The following is a 20,873-nucleotide window of genomic DNA, read 5'->3' on the forward strand; positions in this document are numbered from 1 at the left end:
CAGTTACCTATCGGTATGGTGGTCATTTGCAAACTCCAGAGGCGACACTTTCATTTCCCTTTACTCCAAACGTCACACGTTCTTATTTCAATTGGGTCATGTCCTTCCAGTTGCTATAGATCCGTAATGCATCTTACAGATGTGCCTGTCACCTGTATGGTGAGGAATCCTACATTAGGGAGTAATAACGACTACGCTCGGGTAGCCGACTGATTATCGTGATCATTCGTCTTTTGGTTTCCTGTAGCTTTACTCTCTTTTACAAACCCAGTGAACATATATATATTTCCTATTTCAAAGAAATTCAAACAATACATATTACACCCAAGTTAAAAACATTCCCAATAATTCAACTTCTCTGCTTGACATTAACACACCCACCCACAATAGGGGCCTTAACTTCTACATTTTTCAGCTCCAAGAGCTCCATTCTTCATGAGCAAAATCCTTTTTACAGGGTCCATAACACTAGAATTTTTGAATATGCGCATAAATATCAGATATATAAAGATGAGAATATGTGTCTGTGTGAATCCATAAAACTCGAGAACTACACAACAAATGTCATTTGAAATTAACACATGCCTTACTTAGGGTCCATGTAGTGTCTTAGGCCAAAACAATTTTTAACTTCTTGCATAGTTCGAGCCCACACCAATATCATATCTCCTCCAATATTTCAGTATTATGTGTCAAAAGTGAAACAATAACATCTCTCTACTGTAATGTCAGATACTTTCACTTTCACACTGAAACTATTCCACTATTTCAGTATTACATTTCAAAAGTGAAACAATAACATGTCGCTACTGTAATTTCATATACCTTCACTTTAATACTTTCAATTTCATACTGAAACTATTAATGTGAAACTATACTCTCACATATATACAGGTATACTATAAGACCAAAGTTAAAAACATTCCCCACAATTCAACTTCTCTGGTTGACATTAACACACCCACCCCCAATAGGGGCCTTCATTCCCACATTTTAGAGCTCCATGAGCTTCATTTTTCAGGAGCAAAATCCTTTTTACAGGTTCCAGAAGACTGAAATTTTGGAATATGTGCATAAAGATTAATAGTATGGGATACATGTCTCATGATTAGAATTTTTTTAGGGTGTGTAAAGAGGGAAAGAACCCTCATGTGCAATTTTGATGAAATTCGAATCATATCTATTCCAGTTCCTTACAGGAAATATAAGAGAAAAGTCTCATCCTTCAATTGCATGTAACAGGGGCAACGCCGGGTATCTCTGCTAGTATATATATATATATATATATATATATATATATATATATATATATATATATCAATATCTATAAAACAGAAGATGTTTGTGTGTGTACGTGAATGTGGTTTATGCACGACCACAAATTAGCACGCATGTCGGTCCAATTTTAGGTGATGTGTCATGACTATGTGTATTTTAGCGAAATTTTTCTCTCAGAGGCACCCGCGTATCGATAACTTTTACCTATTTTGAAGTTTGTTGACATGGCGAAGTCAAATCTGTGCGTACGCGCGTGAAGGCGAGAGAGAGTGAGAGAGAGAGAGAAAAATTGTATGTTTGTGAGAGGGAGGGTGAAGGAGAGATACAATTTTGTTTGCCAGACTCTGACAAAAAAAAAAGTAGGAGAGGGCGGCTATTTCTTAACAGTTGTGTGGTAAGAAAATATACCTTCTCTCTCTCTCTCTCCCTCCCTTACACACACATGCCAGTTATCTCTCTCTCTGTCTTTCTTTCTTTCTTTCTCTCCTTCTCTCACACACACAGCAACATTACACGCAAAACACATGTTGCCAAAAAGAAATAGACGCTATCTTTTTATAGTGAGTATGCGAGACAGAAAGTGTGGTGTGTATGTGAAGTTCTTTTGTTAGTGTGAGAGAGCAGCATGTGTGTGTGTGTAATGTTGCTGTGTGTGTGAGACAGGGAGAGAGAGAGAAAGAAAGAAAGAGAGATAAACGTGTGTAAGGGAGGGAGAGAGATAGAGAGGGAGAGCGCGCTCTCTGTCAGCGTTCATCAAAAATTTAAATGTCAATTTTCTTTTTTTTATTCTTAAACATGAGATATAGGTTCAATGTTTTTGAAAGACAATATATTTTATAATGAGATTATATATACTTTCTCACACAACAATTAAAATATATTTACTTTAAATCATTTATTTATTTTATATCGTTCATCTTTCTCTCATTCACACACATGCTACTTTGGGAGCGAAAGAGTTTTGTTTATATTTCACGCCGGTACGAGCCCTTAATATCAGCCTTTTCTGTAACAAGTGTCTTCGGCGATTTTTCGCCATCCATTTCTTTAACAACAATGAAACAACGAGGTATGTAACAATTTGTCAGTGTTCCATTTATTTTTTTCTTATCTAAAAATTTACCTGTACTTGGTAAATTTGAGATTTAAAAATGTTTTCCTTATTTTTCATCTCTGTATGTTGGTTCATTCAATTAGAAAATAAAACCTAATGACGATGTAATTAGCAACTAGCACATTTGGTTTCTTAGTTTTTGTTTGCTTTTTTGTTTAAATTCTTTACTTGACTGTTATATTTCTTACGAAGAGTGAAAAAATGTTTTCCATATTCTTAATCTCCGTATTTTCCCGGTACATTGAAAAATAGATGGTGAAAAGATCAATGTGTGTGGGGGTAGTGGATTTCCGAGGCTGAAAATGTAAAATGCTTTTTTTTCTTCTTAAACATTAGATATAGTTTCAAAAACAGGGTTTTGTAGCATATTTCTTACGTAGAGAGTCTGCATTCTTAATTTTGTTTATTTTATTATATATTTCAATTTCATTCTATTCTGGCTCAGTGAAAGAACTATCCTTGCCCCCAAAAATGTAGCTGTCAGTGCTATCAATGACCAGCTCATAAGCCGAATTCCGGGTGAGGAGTGCATCTACAAATCGATTGACATAGAGGGGACAAAATACAAATGTAGAGTTTTTCTTTTCGATGGGGACGAAAATAAAGTAAAAAAATAAAATGGGCATAACGATGAAAAGGCATCGCGAAAACGTTTGGGGTATGTACAAAAAAAAGAAAAAAAAATGAAAATATTACAAGAATTTCCCAATAAATGGGGAGGTTATCCGTGGAAAGAAAAACCTACGGAAAAGACCACGGTAACCTCGGTCCTTAGTGTCACAATTTGTTAAATAAAATTCCTTTTATTTATGCAAGAAACGTAAGTAACTCTCTGTTTACAAAATTTTAAACGTTTTATAGAATCATGGTCAAGGTGGCTTCGTCGGTCATACGTGCCATTCTTGCTACATGTATCCATCTTTTGTGGAAACATTTGCTAGACAACACTTGCCTCTCTACTCTCACCTTCCTTTTCAAGTGATACTTGAAAAAGTTGATGAGGCGGGTCAGGTATTCCTCGTCGACGCCCAGGTTCGCCCCGAGTTCGTCGTCGTACCTGCCCTCCACTAATCCCCTATAGAATGACTTCGTCGTGATGCAGCCGCTCAAGGTCGACCCGGGACGGCAAAGTTGTTGCAGAGCAACGCGACACTCACGGTGCCATTCGCCATTCCTCGGCCTCTCTTTGATCCACGACTGCAGCTCGCTCATGGAGACGAGCTGCGGGAATGCGCGTCGCACAAACGGCGACCACACCTGCTCACCGTCGTCTACGTAGAGCCGGAGATGTCGCAGTCTCAGCGCATGTCTGCGCATCATCAACCACGGCATGCCCAGCCCTCCTTTCAGCGGGTGTTGGCAACAAACGGATCGCCTCACCATCGGAACGCTTCCTTTCCGCAAAAAGCGGAAGAGGATGCTCTCCATTTCGGTGATGGCGCGATCGGGACAAGGCACGACGGTCAGGCGGTATTCGATGACGGACGCGATGTACGCGTTCGCCACCTCCACCCGACCTTTTAGGGACAGCTTCCTCTCGGACCATTGCCGGCAGAGAGTGGCCACCCTACTCGTTATCTCGTCCCAGTTCTTCTCCGTTTGCAGGTCCGGACCGAACCAGACTCCGAGCAACTTGACCGGACCGTCCGTCCAGCGACCCACTACTGAGGCGCTGCCGGACGGTATGGACTTGCTTCTCCAGGTGCCGAGCAGCAAACCCACCGACTTATCCCGGTTGATTTTCGCTCCCGTCTCCGCTTCGTAGTCTTTCAGCGTCTCGCCGACAAGCTCGATGTGCTCGTGGCTAGACGCTATGACGGTGACGTCGTCCGCGTATGCCGACACGCTCGTCCCGCACCCCAGATCTCGCAGGATGCCCCTCAGCGTCGCCAGCTTCCGCAGAAGTGGCTCGAGAGTCAATACGTACAGGAGCGGCGACAGGGGGCATCCCTGACGAACCGAACGTGCAATGTTGAAGGGTCTCGATAGACGTCCATTGACGCGAACAACCGAACGGATGCCTGTGTACAAGGCAGCCATCCAGCCGCGGAAAACGAGACCGAAACCGGCCGCTTCGAGGACGGCTTCCAAGTATCGATGGTCCACCCTATCGAAAGCTTTAGATTGATCTAAATTGATCAGGGCCCCACCCATGCCAGGTTCCTTAACTACCCTCTCTATGATGTAGCGCATCAGATGGAGGTTGTCATGGATGCTCCGGCCCGGCACAGCGCACGTCTGCTCCGTGCCGACCAGTTTCTCGATGACAAGCGCCAACCGCTTGGCTAACACCTTGGCCAAAATTTTCAAGTCTGCATTGAGCAGAGTGATGGGCCTAAAGTTATCTATGGCGTCCCCCTTGTTTTGATCTTTCTTCAGCAGCGTTACCGCTCCTCGGCTCACAAAACTGGGAATGCTCCCGTTCTGCTGCCAGTTGCAGTACACGGCCGCCAAGACGTCTCCAAACAAGTCTGGTAAAGCTCGTAGGGCAGACCATCCAAACCCGGAGATTTGTCTGTCGAGCAACCCGCCATCGCGTCCCTCACCTCCTCCGCCGTGATGACCCCTTCGCAGCACTCCGCCTCTCTTGCCGAGAGTCGTGGCAAGCTGTGCAGGTAGGCACTAAAGTCCACCCTGCCTTCTCGCTCGCCACTCCTCCCGAACAATCGTGCAAAATGCCGCTGAAACGCCTCGCACATCTTGCTCGGCTCGAGCAATTCGCGACCCTGTTCGTCTACCAGAGACCGGATGGTGGCTCTGTTACCCCGCTGCGCCTCCGCCACCCGGGCCTCTCGTGCGGCTCCAACACCTTCATTCCTCAGAGCACGCATCCTTGCCCTGACAGCACACCCTTCTAGTTTAGCATTGAAGTGTTGGTCGAGGGCCAACCTCGCCGCTAAAACGTTGGATGCGATGCCACTTCGCAATGCCTCTTCTAACTTTATCACTAGCTCCCCCTCTACTATGTTCCTCTCTACAGCTAGTGCCCTGCTATACCTTATTGCTTCCGCCCTTACTGCTCTCTTGAGGGCAAACCACCATTTGTTGTTGACGATGGCTCCCGTCAAAGCCCTCTTTACTAACGTGCTAATCCGGTCTCTGAAAACCTGTCTCGACGGGAAAGACGCGTTTAGTTTCCAGTAACCGGGACCCTGCCTATGTGCCTTATCTAAGTCTAGCGTACACGTCACAAGTTTGTGATCCGTGTAGCTGACTATGTAGAATTGTGGACATCCTAAACTATCTCTATCTCTTGTCCTACACACTATCCTATGTAGATACGATCTCGACGACCCAATGCGGTTGCTCCAAGTCCACGTTGGCACATTTGGGTGGTCGAGTCGGTACCTGTCAGACAACTGGAAGCGTCTGAGCAGGTCTCTGAGGCCTTTGCATCCCCTTCTAGTTTTGTCACTCCCCACGTAGTCTAGATGCCTGTCCAAGGTAGCATTCCAACCCCCCACTAAAAGTAAGGGACGAGACGTTCCCAGGAATACTTCTAGACGTCGAAAGAAGTCCGACCGACCTGTTAAAGGAGGCACATAAACTGCCAGCAGCCGAAAAGCGCCTCCATCGCTGCCGTCCACATCTAGGACAACCAGTCTCCCCTCCGGGTCCGTAAATATCATCTTTACTTGGCGATCCAGACTCCTGCGAAAAAGAACCGCCGTGCCACTACCGCCCATCCTTGGCAGACAGGGAGGAAAATAAATGTTAAATTGTCCGCCAAACATGAACTTTAGGGCCCGCAGTTCATGGAGTCTGGTCTCACCAGTGGCTATGATATCCAAATTGTGTGACTTGATGTCATTTAAGAGGTACCCTTGTTTCCAAGGGGACCCCAAGCCACGCACATTCACACAACCAATCTTCACCATGATTCTATTTATACGTGTGCTTTAAAGCACAAAAGGAAAGGAAAAGCGAACTACTTACTGTTTGCAAGTTTTGTCTCCTCCTTGGGTTTTTCACCAAGGAGGCTATTATACAATTTTTTGCATAAATATTTTTTGCATCCCCCTACTGCATTAGGGTAGAGGGATTTTATTTTGTGGTGCAATGCTGGTGTAATATGGTATATCTGTATGTGTTTTGGCGGTGTTGTAAGTGGATGATTGTTTGTTTTAATGTCATTGTTTGTAATGTTTGTTTTTGAGTTGATGTATTTCATCAACTCTGTGTTGGTAGTATTTATCGCTGTGAGCATTGTTTTTTGCATATTATTATTGGTGTTAGGAGTATTTTCGGGAGTTGTGAATCTCCCTGCTTTGTTTGTGTTTGCATTTTGTTTTGTTTTCTTCTTACTGCGCTTCCTCTTTCCTTTCGTAGCTATTTGCCACTCCTCCCCACTCTCCTCATCCGATGAGAGTTCTGAGGAGTCAGAAAGAGGTAACGGCAAATTTTGTGCGTCTGTGTGTGTTTCTGTGAGTGTTTGTGTTGCTGTTTTTGTTGGTGTTGGCTGCTTCTTATTTGTGTGTGGTGTATGTGATATGTGATATTTCTGTTGTTGTTTTTTGTGTTGGTGGTGGTGTTGGTAGTAAAGTTTTTCTGTTGGGGGTATTTGGTAGTTGCTTCTGTTGTTGTTGTTGTTGTTGTTGTTTTTGTTTAGCGGCCAGTGGGCAGTCCTTTTTCAGATGTGCCTCGCTGTTGCATAAGTAACAGCGAGGCCGCCTGCCCTCTACCACCACATACAGCTTGTGGTCCTCCGCCAGTCTAATGTTTGGAGGAATCTTCCGTGAAGCCTCCTCCGTGATGTGGAGAAGGATTTCCAGATCCCCCCCACTTCTTTTCCTCTACGACCGTAATCTCCAAAATATTTGCCTCCTCCATTTCGAGGCATACGGCCGATACTACCCATTGGGTGTCCACTTCTGATGGCACGTTCTTTATAATTATTTTGGTCACTCTCTGTCCAAGATAACTCGGTATCTTCATCAAGTTATCTGTGTGGAGAGAGAGTGTCGAAAATTGCTTCGCTAAATTTTCATTTATGAAGCGTACCTGTACCGTGGCAAATTTCCGTCCCCACGTGACATGCTCTTGATGAGCCCATACGGGTTGAAAGCACATAAAATTTTCTGCACGTCTGGTTTTTGTGTTTACCCGTTTATAAATGATGCATTTTTTGTTTTTTTGTCCTATAATTTCTTTTGGTATATTTATTTTAACATCATCGCCTTCTTTCGTAAGAAGGGATTTTGTGTTTTTAATTTGTTGTTGTGTGAATGTCACTATTTTCCTTTTTTCCTTTATAGCATCGGTGAAATTTGTTTTTGCTGTGCTGGCGGACATGTCCTTTGGAATATTTTTGTTTATGTTGGTGTTGGTACTGCCGGGTTCAAAGAGAGGGCTGTTAGTAGCTGTAATCGCCGTCTTTGTGACGTTTACAGCAACTGCGTTCCTGTCACTGTGTGAGCACGCGCTACTCTGTTCTTTTTTCTCTTCTGGCGTCTGAAGCCTCGGGAAATGCTCATCAAAACAACAAGACAAGCGTTCCAAAATTGTGTTTCTCGACATTTTTCAGATGTCGAGAAGGAAATTTTTGTATTTTGCGAGGGCCGAAACTGCCCCTGGGGGTCAATTCCTGCCTTTCAAAATACACAGAAATGAAGCCTAGGTGCTTCGCAACAAAAACATTAAAAAATTCCAACAAAATGTGGGCAATAGAAGGTCAAAAAGAGGTTTACTTCTGCAGCCGATGTGACAGCACGTCCGTCAGTAGATAGATAGATAGATAGATAGATAGACAGATATATGGATATCCATATATTAATCGTTCTAACTATAGGGTTAGTGCTAGGTTAGGTTTAATGTTAGGGTTAGGGTTAGGTTTAGAACGATAGATATATATGGATAGATAGATAGATAGATAGAATTATAAATATATGGATATCCATATATTAATCGTTCTAACTATAGGGTTAGTGCTAGGTTAGGTTTAAGGTTAGGGTTAGGGTTAGTGTTAGGGTTAGGATTAGGGTTAGGGTTAGAACGATAGATATATGGATAGAGAGAACAATAGGTATAAGGATAGATAGAAGGATACATTTCTTTTGTTAGCCACACAGGGCTCAACAAAGATGGGACGAATACAATGTATAGCTTCTCTTTTTAGGAGGGGGGAGGAAGAGAAAAAAATGTAGGGGTGGGTGTCGATTAAAAGGGATCCTACGAAGGAAAAAAGGGGGAGTTCGATCAAAAGGGACCGAGAGAAAAAAAAAGACGATCAATAGGGAGATATATAAATAGATAGAACTATAGATATATGGATATCCATATATTTATCTTTCTAACTATAGGGTTAGTGCTATGTTAGGTTCAAGGTTAGGGTTAGGGTTAGGGTTAGGGTTAGAGAGAAAAAAAAAAGCGATCAATCGGGATCGTGTATCACAGTAATGTTCTCGTGTAAAAAGAGGGGAGGACAGTTTAGGTTTAGCCGTGGAAAGAAAAGCCTACGGAAAAGACCACGGTAACCTTGGTCCATATTGTCATTGCAGAAACTATAACAGTAAGTGACTCTCTTTTGCCTTTTTGTTTTTTGACTGGATTTTTTTTTTACTCCTTTATAGTGTTATGCTCAAGGTGGCTCCGTCATTCACACGTACCATCCTTGCTTCATTCACCCATCTTTTTTTGAAGCATCCACAAGACAAGACTTCCCTTTCTACTCTCATCTTCCTCTTCAGATGATACTTGAAGAAGTTGAGAAATTGCCCAGAGAGGAAAGTCTTTGTCTCTAGACCTTTCAGACGCGTCCACCATACACATTCTTTCGCCATAGCCACAAGTACGATGAAAATAGCTCTTCCTTCCCGTTTAAAAGAAGGAGGCGCGGCAATATTCACGATAGACTCGGCTGATAGACAGAGAGGGGATCGAGAAGGAGAAAGAGGTGCGAGAGAGAGAGGAGCAAGAGAGAGAGAGGAGCGAGAGAGAGAAAGAAGAGCGAGAAAGATAGAGGAGCGAGAAAGGTAGAGGAGCAAGAGAGAGAGAAGAGCGAGAGAGAGAGCGGAGCAAGAGAGAGAGCGGAGAGAGAGAGAGAGAAAGAGAGAAAGAGAGAAAGAGGGAGACAGAGACAGAGAGAGGGAGAAAGAGGGCAAGAGTGAGATAGTGGTCGAGAGAGAGAGAGACAGAGAGAGAGCGAGAGAGAGAGAGAGACAGAGAGAGAGAAACAGAGAGACAGAGAAGAAACAGAGAGACAAAGAGAGAGAGAGACAGAGAGAGAGTGAGAGAGATACAGAGACAGAGATAGAGCGAGGGAGAGAGAGAGAGACAAAAATGGAGAGAAAGATTGAGAGAGAGAAGGAGAGAGATTGAGAGACAGAGAAACAGAGAGAGCGAGAGAGAGAGAGAGAGAGAGGGAGAGAGAGAGACAGAGACAGAAAGATAGAGATAGTGAGAGAGAGAGTGAGATAGAGAGAGAGAGAGAGACAGACAGAGAGAGAGAGACAGACAGAGAGAGAGAGAGACGGACAGAGAGAGAGACAGAGAGTGATAGACAGTGAGACAGAGATAGAGCGAGAGAGAGAGAGAGAGAGGAGCAAGAGTGAGCGGATGACGAGAGAGAGGAGCGAGAGAGAGAAAGGACTGAGATAGAAAGAGGAGCGAGAGAGAGAGTGGAGCGAGAGAGAGAGTGGAGCGAGAGAGAGAGTGGAGCGAGAGAGAGAGTGGAGCGAGAGAGAGAGTGGAGCGAGATTGACAATAGCGAGAGAGAGAAGAGCAAAAGAGAGAGGAGCAAGAGAGAGAGAGGAGCGAGAGAGAGAGGGCGGCAAGAGGGAGAGGCGGAAAAGAGAGAGGAGGAAGAAAGAAAGAGGAGTGAGAGAGAGAGAGAGGAGCGAGAGAGAGAGAGAGAGGAGCGAGAGAGAGAGTGGAGCGAGAGAGAGAGTGGAGCGAGAGAGAGAGTGGAGCGAGAGAGAGAGTGGAGCGACAGAGAGAGTGGAGCGAGAGAGAGAGTGGAGCGAGATTGACAATAGCGAGAGAGAGAGGAGCAAGAGATAGAGGAGCAAAAGAGAGAGGAGCAAGAGAGAGAGAGGAGCGAGAGAGAGAGAGCGGCAAGAGGGAGAGGCGGAAAAGAGAGAGGAGGAAGAAAGAAAGAGGAGTGAGAGAGAGAGAGAGAGAGAGAGAGAGAGAGGAGCGAGAGAGTGAAAGGAGTGAGAGAGGGAGGAGCGAGAGAGAGAGTGGAGCGAGTGAGAGAGAAGATCGAGAGAAAGAGAGGAGCGAGAGAGGAAGAGCGAGAGAGAGAGAGGAGCGAGACGAGAGAGAGAGGGAGTGAGGAGCAAGAGAGAGAGAAGGGAAACAGAGAGTAGTGAGAGAGAGAGAGAGTAGCGAAAGCGAGCGAGGAGCGAGTGAGAGAAAAGAGAGAAAAATTATCACCAAAAATTTTTATTAAAATTTTCATCAAAAATTTTGAGCAAAAATATTCATGTCTCTCTCTCTCTCAGTCTCAATCACTCTCTGTTTCTCTGTCCCTCCCTCTCTTTATCTCTCGCTATATCTCTGTCCCTCTCTGTCTCTCTCTCACTCTTACTCTCTCTCTCGATCTATCTCTGTGTCTGTCTCTATCTCTGTCTCTCTCTCTCTCCCACTATCTCTGTCCTTCTCTGTATCTCCCTCTCCGTCTCTCTCTCTCCGTCTCTCTCTCTCCCTCTCTCTCTCTCCCTCTCCCTCTCTCCCTCTCCCTTTCTCTCTCTCGCACTATCTCTGTCTCTGTCTCTGTCTCTCTCTCTCTGTCTCTCTCTCTCTTTCTCTCTCCCTCTCCCTCTCTCTCTATCGCACTATCTCTTTCTCGCTCTCTCTTTATCTATCTATCTCTCCCTCTCTCTCTCTCTTTCTCGCTCTGTCTGTCTGTCTGTCTGTCTCTCTCTCTCTCTCTCTCGAGAGAGAGAGAGAGAGAGAGAGAGAGAGAGCGAGAGGGAGAGAGAGAGACAAAGAAACTGAGATAGTGCGAGAGAGAGAGAGAGCAAGAGAGAGAGAGACAGAGATAAAGCGAGAGGGAGGGGAAGAGAGTGAAAGAGAAAAAGAGAGACAGTGATAGTGCGAGAGAGAGACATAGTGCGAGCGAGAGAAAGAGAGGGAGTGCGAGAGATAGAGAGAGAGACAGACAGAGACAGAGATAGAGCGCGAGAGAGAGAGGGACAGGGATATATCGAGAGAAAGATAGAGCGTGAGAAAGAGAAAGAGAGAGACAGAGATAATGCGAGAGAGAGAGAGACAGACAGACAGAGATAGAGCGTGAGAGGCAGGGAGAGAGAGTGAGATAGATAGAGAGAGATAGTGGGAGAGAGCGAGAGAGAGAGAGAGCGGGAGAGAGACAGAGAGCGGCGTGAGAGAGAGGAGCCAGAGAGAGAGGAGCCAGAGGGACAGAAGAGCGAGAGAGAAAGAGGAGCGAGAGAGAGAGAGAAGCAAGACAGAGAGTAGAGCGAGAGAGAGAGGGCAAGAGTGAGATAGTGGTCGAGAGAGAGAGAGAGACAGAGACAGACAGACAGAGACAGAGACAGAGATAAAGCGAGAGAGAGAGAGAGTGAGAGAGAAAGAGGGAGACAGAGAGAGAGATATGGCAAGAGTGAGATAGTGCTCGTGAGAGAGATAGAGCGAGGGAGAGAGAGAGAGAGAGAGGCAAAGATGGAGAAAAAGAGTGAGAGAGAGAAGGAGAGAGATTGATAGACAGAAAGACAGAGAGACAGAGACATAGAGATAGAGATAGTGAGAGAGAGACAGAGAGACAGAAATAGAGTGAGAGAGAGAGAGAGACAGAGACAGAGATAGAGGGAGAGTGAGAGAGAGGGAGAGAGAGACAGACAGACAGAGGGTCAGAGATTGAGCGAGAGAGAGAGAGAGACAGAGACAGAGACAGAAAGTCAGAGAGACACAGATAGAGCGAGAGAGAGAGAGAGAGAGAGAAAGAGAGAGAGAGAAAGAGAGAGAGAGAGGAGCAAGAGAGAGGAGCAAGAGAGAGACGAGCGAGAGAGAGAGGAGCGTGAGAGAGAGAATAGCGAGAGAGAGAGAGAGGAGCGAGAGAGAGCGCAGAGAGAGAGAGGCGAGGGAGAGAGGAGCGAGAGAGAGAGGAGCGAGAGAAAGAGGAGCAAGATGAGCGGAGGACGAGAGAGAGGAGCGAGAGTGAGAGAGAGGAGCGAGAGTGAGAGAGAGGAGCGAGAGTGAGAGAGAGGAGTGAGAGAGAGAAAGGATTGAGATAGAGAGAGGAGCGAGAGAGAGAGTGGAGCGAGGGAGAGAGAGAAGCAAGAGATTTTCACCAAAAATTTCCATCAAAAATTTTGATGAAAAAATTTCAATCAAAATTTTTGATGAAAATTTTCATCAAAATTTTCATCAATAATTTTCATCAAACATTTCTATCAAACATTTTCATCAAAATTTTGATAAAAAATTTTCATCAAAAGTTTGATCAAAAATTTTCATCAAAAATTTCATGAAAATTTTCATCGAAATTTTTGATCGAAAATTTTCATCAAAATTTTCATCAAACATTTTCATTAAACATTTTCATCAAACATTTTTCATCAAACATTTTCATCAAAAACGTTCCTTTACATTTTTAGTTCCACTAAAGTCGACTTTGCCCTTCAGATTTCTTAGGCCGATAAGATACCGTACCAATCATCTGAAATATGTGAACTCGTGCCGATACCAGAATTCATGAATCATTGAGAACCGCTTCCAACTTTGCGTTCTAAATTCAAATCTCACCGACTTTAACTTCACCTTTCATCCTTCCGAAATCGATAAAATAAAATACCAATGAAATATAGGGATCGATGGTTTTGACTGTTATCCTATTTTGCCTTTAATCCTTTTGGGGGTTGATGAAATAGAGTATTAGTTAAGCACTGATTGTTATAACCAGTCGTTCCCTGTTTGCAAATTTCTGGTCGCCTGCATTCGTAAGAAATGTTTGCTTTTTCAATCTGCACTGTGATATCAGCGAAAACTTTTGCTTCGCATGCGTTACATTTCTTAATCAAAACTTGAAGCAGTCTTTTAATTGAATTTAGGATTCATTGAAGGGGGTGAAAAGAAGTTTCAAAATTTATTTATCTGTTTAGTTATTCATTTCATTTATTTTTGTGTAATATTTTGTGCTCCTAAAACAGATTATTGCAAATATATATTCATTTCAGAGTCCACGACCAGGTTTCAATTTCTTGTTGAAGCATTTTTATTTCACGTATGTCGTCTATTTTTAATAAATAGTCCTAACATATTGCTGAAGACTGGGCCATTGGATCCCATCATCACACATTCTCGGCAATAACATGTGTCAATTTCCCTTTAGTCCTCTCTTTTAACTATTTTCATTTTGGACTTTATGGAGAATCCTACTGCAACAGTTATAACCGATTTACTATTCCTTGTACGATCATAATTCACAAAAATCATATCAGGCTTTCTTGAGAAACAGAAACATAGTAACATTGCTATCAGCCCCATGAAACTGTTCTGTCAATGTTTCTCTACCACGTCCTCTTCATGGTATGTATAGTCGTTGGATGTACATGAATAGCATTGTAGACTTGAACTTAGAATACAGAGAGTTGGAAGTAATACACACCTCAAGGCACGTTGTTCGGCCCTCTACCGTTCCCATCAATTTGCCACCTAAAATAACAACGCTGTCTTAATAATTGACAAAAGAATACCGGATGATTTTAATATTTTTCAAAGGTGTTCTGAAAATCTAAGGAATCACAGAGACTAAGGGGATCTTTTTTAAAACGGGGGCCACATTTTTCATTAACGAAACACTTTGAAATTTGGAACACTGGTAGAATGTGTCATATAAAACATCTTTTTCTCTTAGTCTTCTTTAAAAAAAAAGAAATCCATAAATTATTCCATGTTAAAGTTGTCGTATTTCTGTAATTTCAACCAATCACTGACGTCCATTCAGCCGATATACATTAAGTGCCGACTACATAAACAAACGATTCTGAAACAATTAACCCTAACCCTAACCCTAACTCTAACCCTAACCCTAACAAATTTAAAATGAAAAAAGCAAATAAAACGAAGGTATGGAGATTAAATACGCTTTACATCGCTTAGTGAGCCAAAGGAGTAAATGTAAACAACTGAATACTTGTCAGTGATTGGTTGAAATTATCGAAATAAGACAATTTTTTACATGAAATAAATTCGAATACAAAAATATTTTTCTGTTCTATAACACAAAATAGATAAGTATACGAAGTTTGAAAGTCTTTCGCTACCAAAAACACTACGTATAACATTAATGAAAAATGTGGCCCCCGTTTTAAAAAAGATCCGACTAAGGTATTGTGTTAAAACATTATGGCAAATAAGAATTTTATTCACAATCCCATTTATAATTCGTTCCAAGAAATTGTAACTAATTATACGAGGTCTGTAAACTTTTTTTATAGTTCTTGTTGAAACTCAATATGTACAAATCTTTTCCAAGATGTTCCAAGTTATTTTTTGATGTAAGACTTTTGACGTATCTCCCAAATAATTGTTTCGACCAGCTATTCTAGGGGAAGGAATTTAATCGATTACACGACCCCCATACTTCACTGGTAATTTAGTTTATCGACTCTGAAAGGCAAAGAAATGCCGCAACGTATTTTGTCTGACGTGCTAATAATTCTAGCCACCTAGCTTCACCCCAGTAATGAATACAATAAATCTTGTGTACAAAATATCTGGTTCGTATTTACTCTTAGCTCCTTGTTTGCTGCATATCAATTTAGATAGGAAGACCAACGGTTAGGTGCTTAAATAAATAAATATTTTATTTGACTTTTTAAAATAAATGGCTACAAAAGCATATACACGAACATATCGATTTAGGTAATGATGAAAGACAACAAAGGTAACGTGAAAGGTAAACAGTTGTATGTAGATAACCGAGGCACATAGGATTAGAGAATCAAAAACAGAAAGTTCTAAGACTTCTACTCACAAAAAAAAAAGAAAAGAACATTGTATAGAAATTAGCGAAGAAGTACATTAAATTATAAAATATAGTGAAATGCTGTTACTGGAGATTTAAAAAATAATGAATAAATTATCAACAAAAGAAAAGATAAATATCTATTCTCTGTAGTCACCCATGGTTTCTTTACATTTTCTACACTGCTTGAATATTGAAAATGTGTCAACACTATAAGGAGAGAGGTTCGTGCTCTTGATGCTTTAATCTGGTGTATTTACAGACGTCGTTCCAGACGCAACGCGAGAAAACCACGCGTACTTAACCATCTCTTTTGGAACATACACATGCTATTTCTTTACTACCCACAAGGGGCTACATACAGAGTGGACAAACAAGTCAGACAAACGGATTAAGTCGATTACATCGACCCCAGTGCGTAACTGGTACTTATTTAATCGACCCCGAAAGGATGAAAGGCAAAGTCGACCTCGGCGGAATTTGAACTCAGAACGTAGCGGCAGACGAAATACCGCTAAGCATTTCGCCCGGCGTGCTAACGTTTCTGCCATGCTCATACATACGGCGACACACACACATACGTCATACACACAGCAACACACACATACACACACGTTCATACACACGACGACACACACATACACACACATACAAACATGAAGTATGAAAGAATGACAAAGTAAATGATGGTAAATTTCCAAAACAACCTTGAGTTCATACCTATAAAAATATAGAGACTTCAACATAGTTTTAAGGTTGAGAAAATAGCTCAGTTTCACAGGAAAGATGTGTTCTTCTCAGATCTCTTCTCCAGTACCTTCCATGCGGAAAGGCAGAAATTTCTTGGAAAGACTTATTTACGACACCTGTCACCATGTTTTATTTGCAATGTGAAACAATTAAAACGGAAAATTTAGTCTTCAACACTGCGACAGTGTTTTATTTTATATCTATTGTAACACTAAACATACTTTCGTAGTCGTTTTGCAAATTATTCTTTCGTGTCTTTTTGAAATGACTCAGTAACTTCGCCCTAATTTATTCCGCATTTCTAACGACATGGCTGGACACTACAACAACAACACAGTCGAAGAACAGAATGAAGACAACAGCTCAACAGGCAAACAGATTCTTTCTAGCTATAGTTATAGGCGAAACCGTAACTACAAAACTCATTTTTCTTGGAGTTACGAATTGAATACTTATTTAACTGTTATAACTTATTTAATTGAATACTTATTTAACTGTTATAAAAGAGCGAAACAAAACTCTGCTGTTGGATATATGAATCAATTGAGATCATATTGGGATGATTTGCATCCAGAACTAAATCATTTTACTGAGAATCAATTACGTCAACAAACAACATTTGTGGAACATAGAAGGAAAATTAGTGAATGTAACTTTATTAAAAAAGATCTGAAATGAACCTTCTCCCCAACACTATAAACGAAAATGAAAACGCGAACGATGTGAGAACACCACGTTGCATCAAAGCAATCTATCATGGACCAGCAACAGGACAACTAACTCCCACTTTGAAAGGTATGCGTTTGCAAACAAAATATATCAAATACCTAATGAAAAAGAGACAAAGACGCAGAAAACACAGCATAATGTGATAACCGATGCAAACTTTGTGGAGTTAACATCGAAGATATCACCTACATTATAAACGGTTGTTCGAAAATGTCGTCACGGTATTATCTACCGATGAGACATGATGTTTTAGCTAGGACACTGTATAATGAGATCTGCCGGAAGTATACCCCGAGGTCAAAGAAAAATGGACCTACAGTATGGTAGAAGTAGCCAAAGCCACTCGAAATAAAAAAAAAGGAGTACCGGCGGAATGTCCAAGTGAAAACCTCAATAAAATGTAAATATAATAGACCTGACAAAGAGAAACTGTGTATAGTTGTGGAAATCAACTGTGCAGCGCATGTTAACATAAAGCTAAGATCAACAAAAACGAGAATACCTACGCTGAACTATTGAGGAATGTACAGTTACTTTATCCAGATTACTAGTTCAGTTTTATACCTGTAATTATTGGGGCACTGGGATATGTAACACATTGCCTAAATACCAATCTTGAGAAATTTGGCTTCTGAAAACCAGTCACCATTTGTCACTAGATAACCTTTCTTTCACTCTCTCTTGTTAACGTTACATAACTAGCAAATAAAACAGTAAAAATGTGACTCGACTCTTTGTATGCATTTGCTCTCAGAGTTTCATGTTCCTATCAATAGATAAGCTATAGACGGAGCTGGCTGACAGAATGAATACATCTCTAGTAAGTTCAGTTTCGTCAGCGTTTATGAGGTCCAGTTTTGTTGACTTCCAGTTTTTCTTGCGTACTGGATGATAGTCTGGTTTCGCTGTGAATGTTCGCTCAGTTTCAACAGTTCTGCTAACATTAGCAACGTGGTTCTTATGACAGCACTTAGAAAGCAACTTCAACCTATTCAATGTCCGAAGAGTTGGTGAGGATGAAGTACATTTTATGATTGCAGAGGGGCAGTAATTTGCACAAAGGTTGTGGGCTTGCTGAAATTCAGTATAGACCAGATAGTATTGAAGTTGTCAATGTTGAAATCTTTCAACTACTATATATGACTGCAATATGGTATATATGGATAGTTATTTTGCTACATGTTTAGAGGTGAACCTATTGTCAAGTACCGGCTCTTCTTATTTCTTTATTGCCCACAACGGGCTAAACATAGAGGGGACAAAGAAAGACAGGCAAAGGAATTAAGTCGATTACATCGAACCCCAGTGCGTAACTGGTACTTAATTTATCGACCCCGAAAGGATGAAGGGCAAAGACAACCTTGGCGGAATTTGAACTCAGAACGTAACGGCAGACGAAACACTGCTAAGCATTTCACTCGGCGTGCTAACGTTTTTGCTAGCTCGCCGCCGCCAAGTACCGGCTCTTCTGAGAACCAAAACAGCTCGATTAATTCAGGATTTGATTTTGTATAAATGACTAAATAGGCACAACTCTCTGTTTTGAAAATTGCAGCTATCTTCTATTCCTTTTTTTTCTTTTGGTTTAAATTTCTCAACGCCTTCCCCTATGTTACATTCCAGATTCTTGTGTTTATAAATATTTAAAGTTGTTCGCTACCTGCGATGATACGCTTCAAATTCCTCATGCTTGCGTTTAAATTTTTCCGGTTAAACAATTTGAAATGTCTGTATTCTGTGGGAAGACGCTTCTAAATCAAATCTAAAAATTTCTGAACAAAATTGGAATTCGCATTGAAACTGCATGTAGAGCTGAACAAGATTATGTTATGGTTATGGATTTTATGAGTTCTTGTTTTTTAGTTTCATTAACTGCATGGTTTAGGTTTGGGGATGAATACATTTTGTTTTTCTTTAAATCTACTATTCCTTCGGTGGAGGCGCAATGGCCCAGTGGTTAAGGCAGCGGACTCGCGGTCATAGGATCGCGGTTTCGATTCCCAGACCGAGCGTTGTGAGTGTTTATTGAGCGAAAACACCTAAAGCTCCACGAGGCTCCGGCAGGGGATGGTGGCGAATCCTGCTGTACTCTTTCACCACAACTTTCACTCTTACTTTCTGTTTCTGTTGTGCCTGTAATTCAAAGGGTCAGCCTTGTCACACTGTGTCACGCTGAATGTCCCCAAGAACTACGTTAAGGGTACACGTGTATGTGGAGTGCTCAGCCACTTGCACGTTAATTTCACGAGCAGGCTGTTCTGTGGATCGGATCGACTGGAACCCTCGACGTCGTAAGCGACGGAGTGCCAACAACTATTCCTTCGAACTTTGCGACTTTATCAAATGCTACTTTTTAAAAAAATTATAATGAACATCTCTCTCCTAAAATTATCGATAATGTTCTTAAAGATGGACGCGAATAGTTGGAGTTTTAGTGGATTTGAATGCGCTTTATGCTTTATTGTTTGTATGATTCCTATTTACATGTGTTTACAGTAATCACTCGCCATTTCGGGGTTCACCTATCGCGCCCTCAGTACATCGTAGATTTTCTGGCTAATATATATAAATTTATATCGTGGACTCCTCGGTATATCGCAGGTTTCTGCGGCCGATAGATGTTTACATTTTTTTAGATTTTAATTATTTCTGTGGTAAAATAAACATTTTCACGCCTAAAAATTAATAAATTAATAAATAAAAATACAGTACAATACTGCACTGTATAACACATTAATTGAAATATATTAAAAGAAAATATGGAGTGTACCATAGATGAGTAAACAAAGAATCGCACATACTGAGTGGAAAACGAAACTCGGGAAGCGAGTGTGTGGTGTTGTTTTGCATTTGTGTGTAAAACCCTACGATGTCGCCCAAACGTTCTGCACCTTCTGAGGCTTTCTTCCTCACACAGAAGAAAAGGCAGCGCCACCAACTGCCCATCATTATGTTCCTCATCTGCAAAAAAAAAAAAAAAAGACATGGGTACTCCTAAGAGTGCGGGGAGAGTTTATAAAAGCTTAAACATATAAAAATAATAAAATAAATATATACAAATTATAAAAATAATAAAAAAATACATACCATATAGTACTGTTTCTACTTCGAAGATTTTCACCTATCGCGTGGGGTTTTGGAACAGAACACCCGCGATTATCGAGTTTTTACTGTATATCTAAAGAAACGTCTAGCAAGTTAATTATAGGTGTACTTGTATTACTGTGATACTGAGTCCTACTTTTCTAAAAGGACTAATTAATTCTTTAATTGTGTATTTCTGTGTGTCTGCATTTACATATATACGCACATACACCCGTACACGCACATATATGCAATTAAATGCCGAGACTAGAACAGGTTTATTGCTGTTGCAACTATGATATATGCAGGCAAATTTGTATACAACATTGGGCACAACTGAATGTAATTATTTTGAGGAGAGGCCTCTTCGCAGCCACTTGACCAGTCAACTGAAATCATACCTCACCGTCTTAAAAGGAGAAAGACACATTTGGATAATATGGTTTTGAATATACCAAATCTAAATAGAAGATAGGATATCTAACGCTGGAACGCTTTTGGTTATATCTATTCAATTAGGGCTGATCTTGCCTGAGTAATGGACACAGTGGTGGGTGTTTTGTAAGTTGCGTTACAATTTGTTGACTATGGCTGTATTATCTTCATATACAATGCTCAAGATTCGATGTTGTTTTTAGTTCTTATGTAGCTATAAGTAATATATCAAGTTTTGAATGACATTCAGTTTCTGTAACCATCCTTCTTAAAGCACTTTCATTAGTTTCATAATGGGTAAAATATAGTATATGTGCATTAACTAATTTGTTTATGATGTTAGTAGACGTGTTATTTATTCTCTATTTGTATTAATAAATAATTAAGTCTAAAAGTTTGTCTAACCATTATTACTCAGGTTTTGCTTTTTTCACCTCAATACTTTCTGGTATTATGTTAAGTTAAAAGATACTGAAAGCGTGTTCTCGTGAATGAAGATTTAATGGTTGATGTATATTATATTATCTGGATATTCCTTCTTTGTATTTGAGTACG

General features: G+C 41.2%; 1 long non-coding RNA gene across 1 annotated transcript in view; it reads right to left on the reverse strand.

Moving 5' to 3' along the window:
• The window catches only part of LOC149136638 (uncharacterized), a 205,240-nt gene that overhangs the window by 30,869 nt on the left and 153,498 nt on the right, over nucleotides 1–20,873 (reverse strand). The window contains exon 2 of the long non-coding RNA XR_016241153.1: nucleotides 19,601–19,760. This is a non-coding gene — a long non-coding RNA (uncharacterized LOC149136638). The remainder of the gene's footprint in view (nucleotides 1–19,600; nucleotides 19,761–20,873) is intronic.

This window comes from Octopus bimaculoides, chromosome 3 (genome assembly GCF_046866305.1).
Source record: "Octopus bimaculoides isolate indiv1 chromosome 3, ASM4686630v1, whole genome shotgun sequence".
Classification (NCBI taxonomy): Eukaryota; Metazoa; Mollusca; class Cephalopoda; order Octopoda; family Octopodidae; genus Octopus; species Octopus bimaculoides.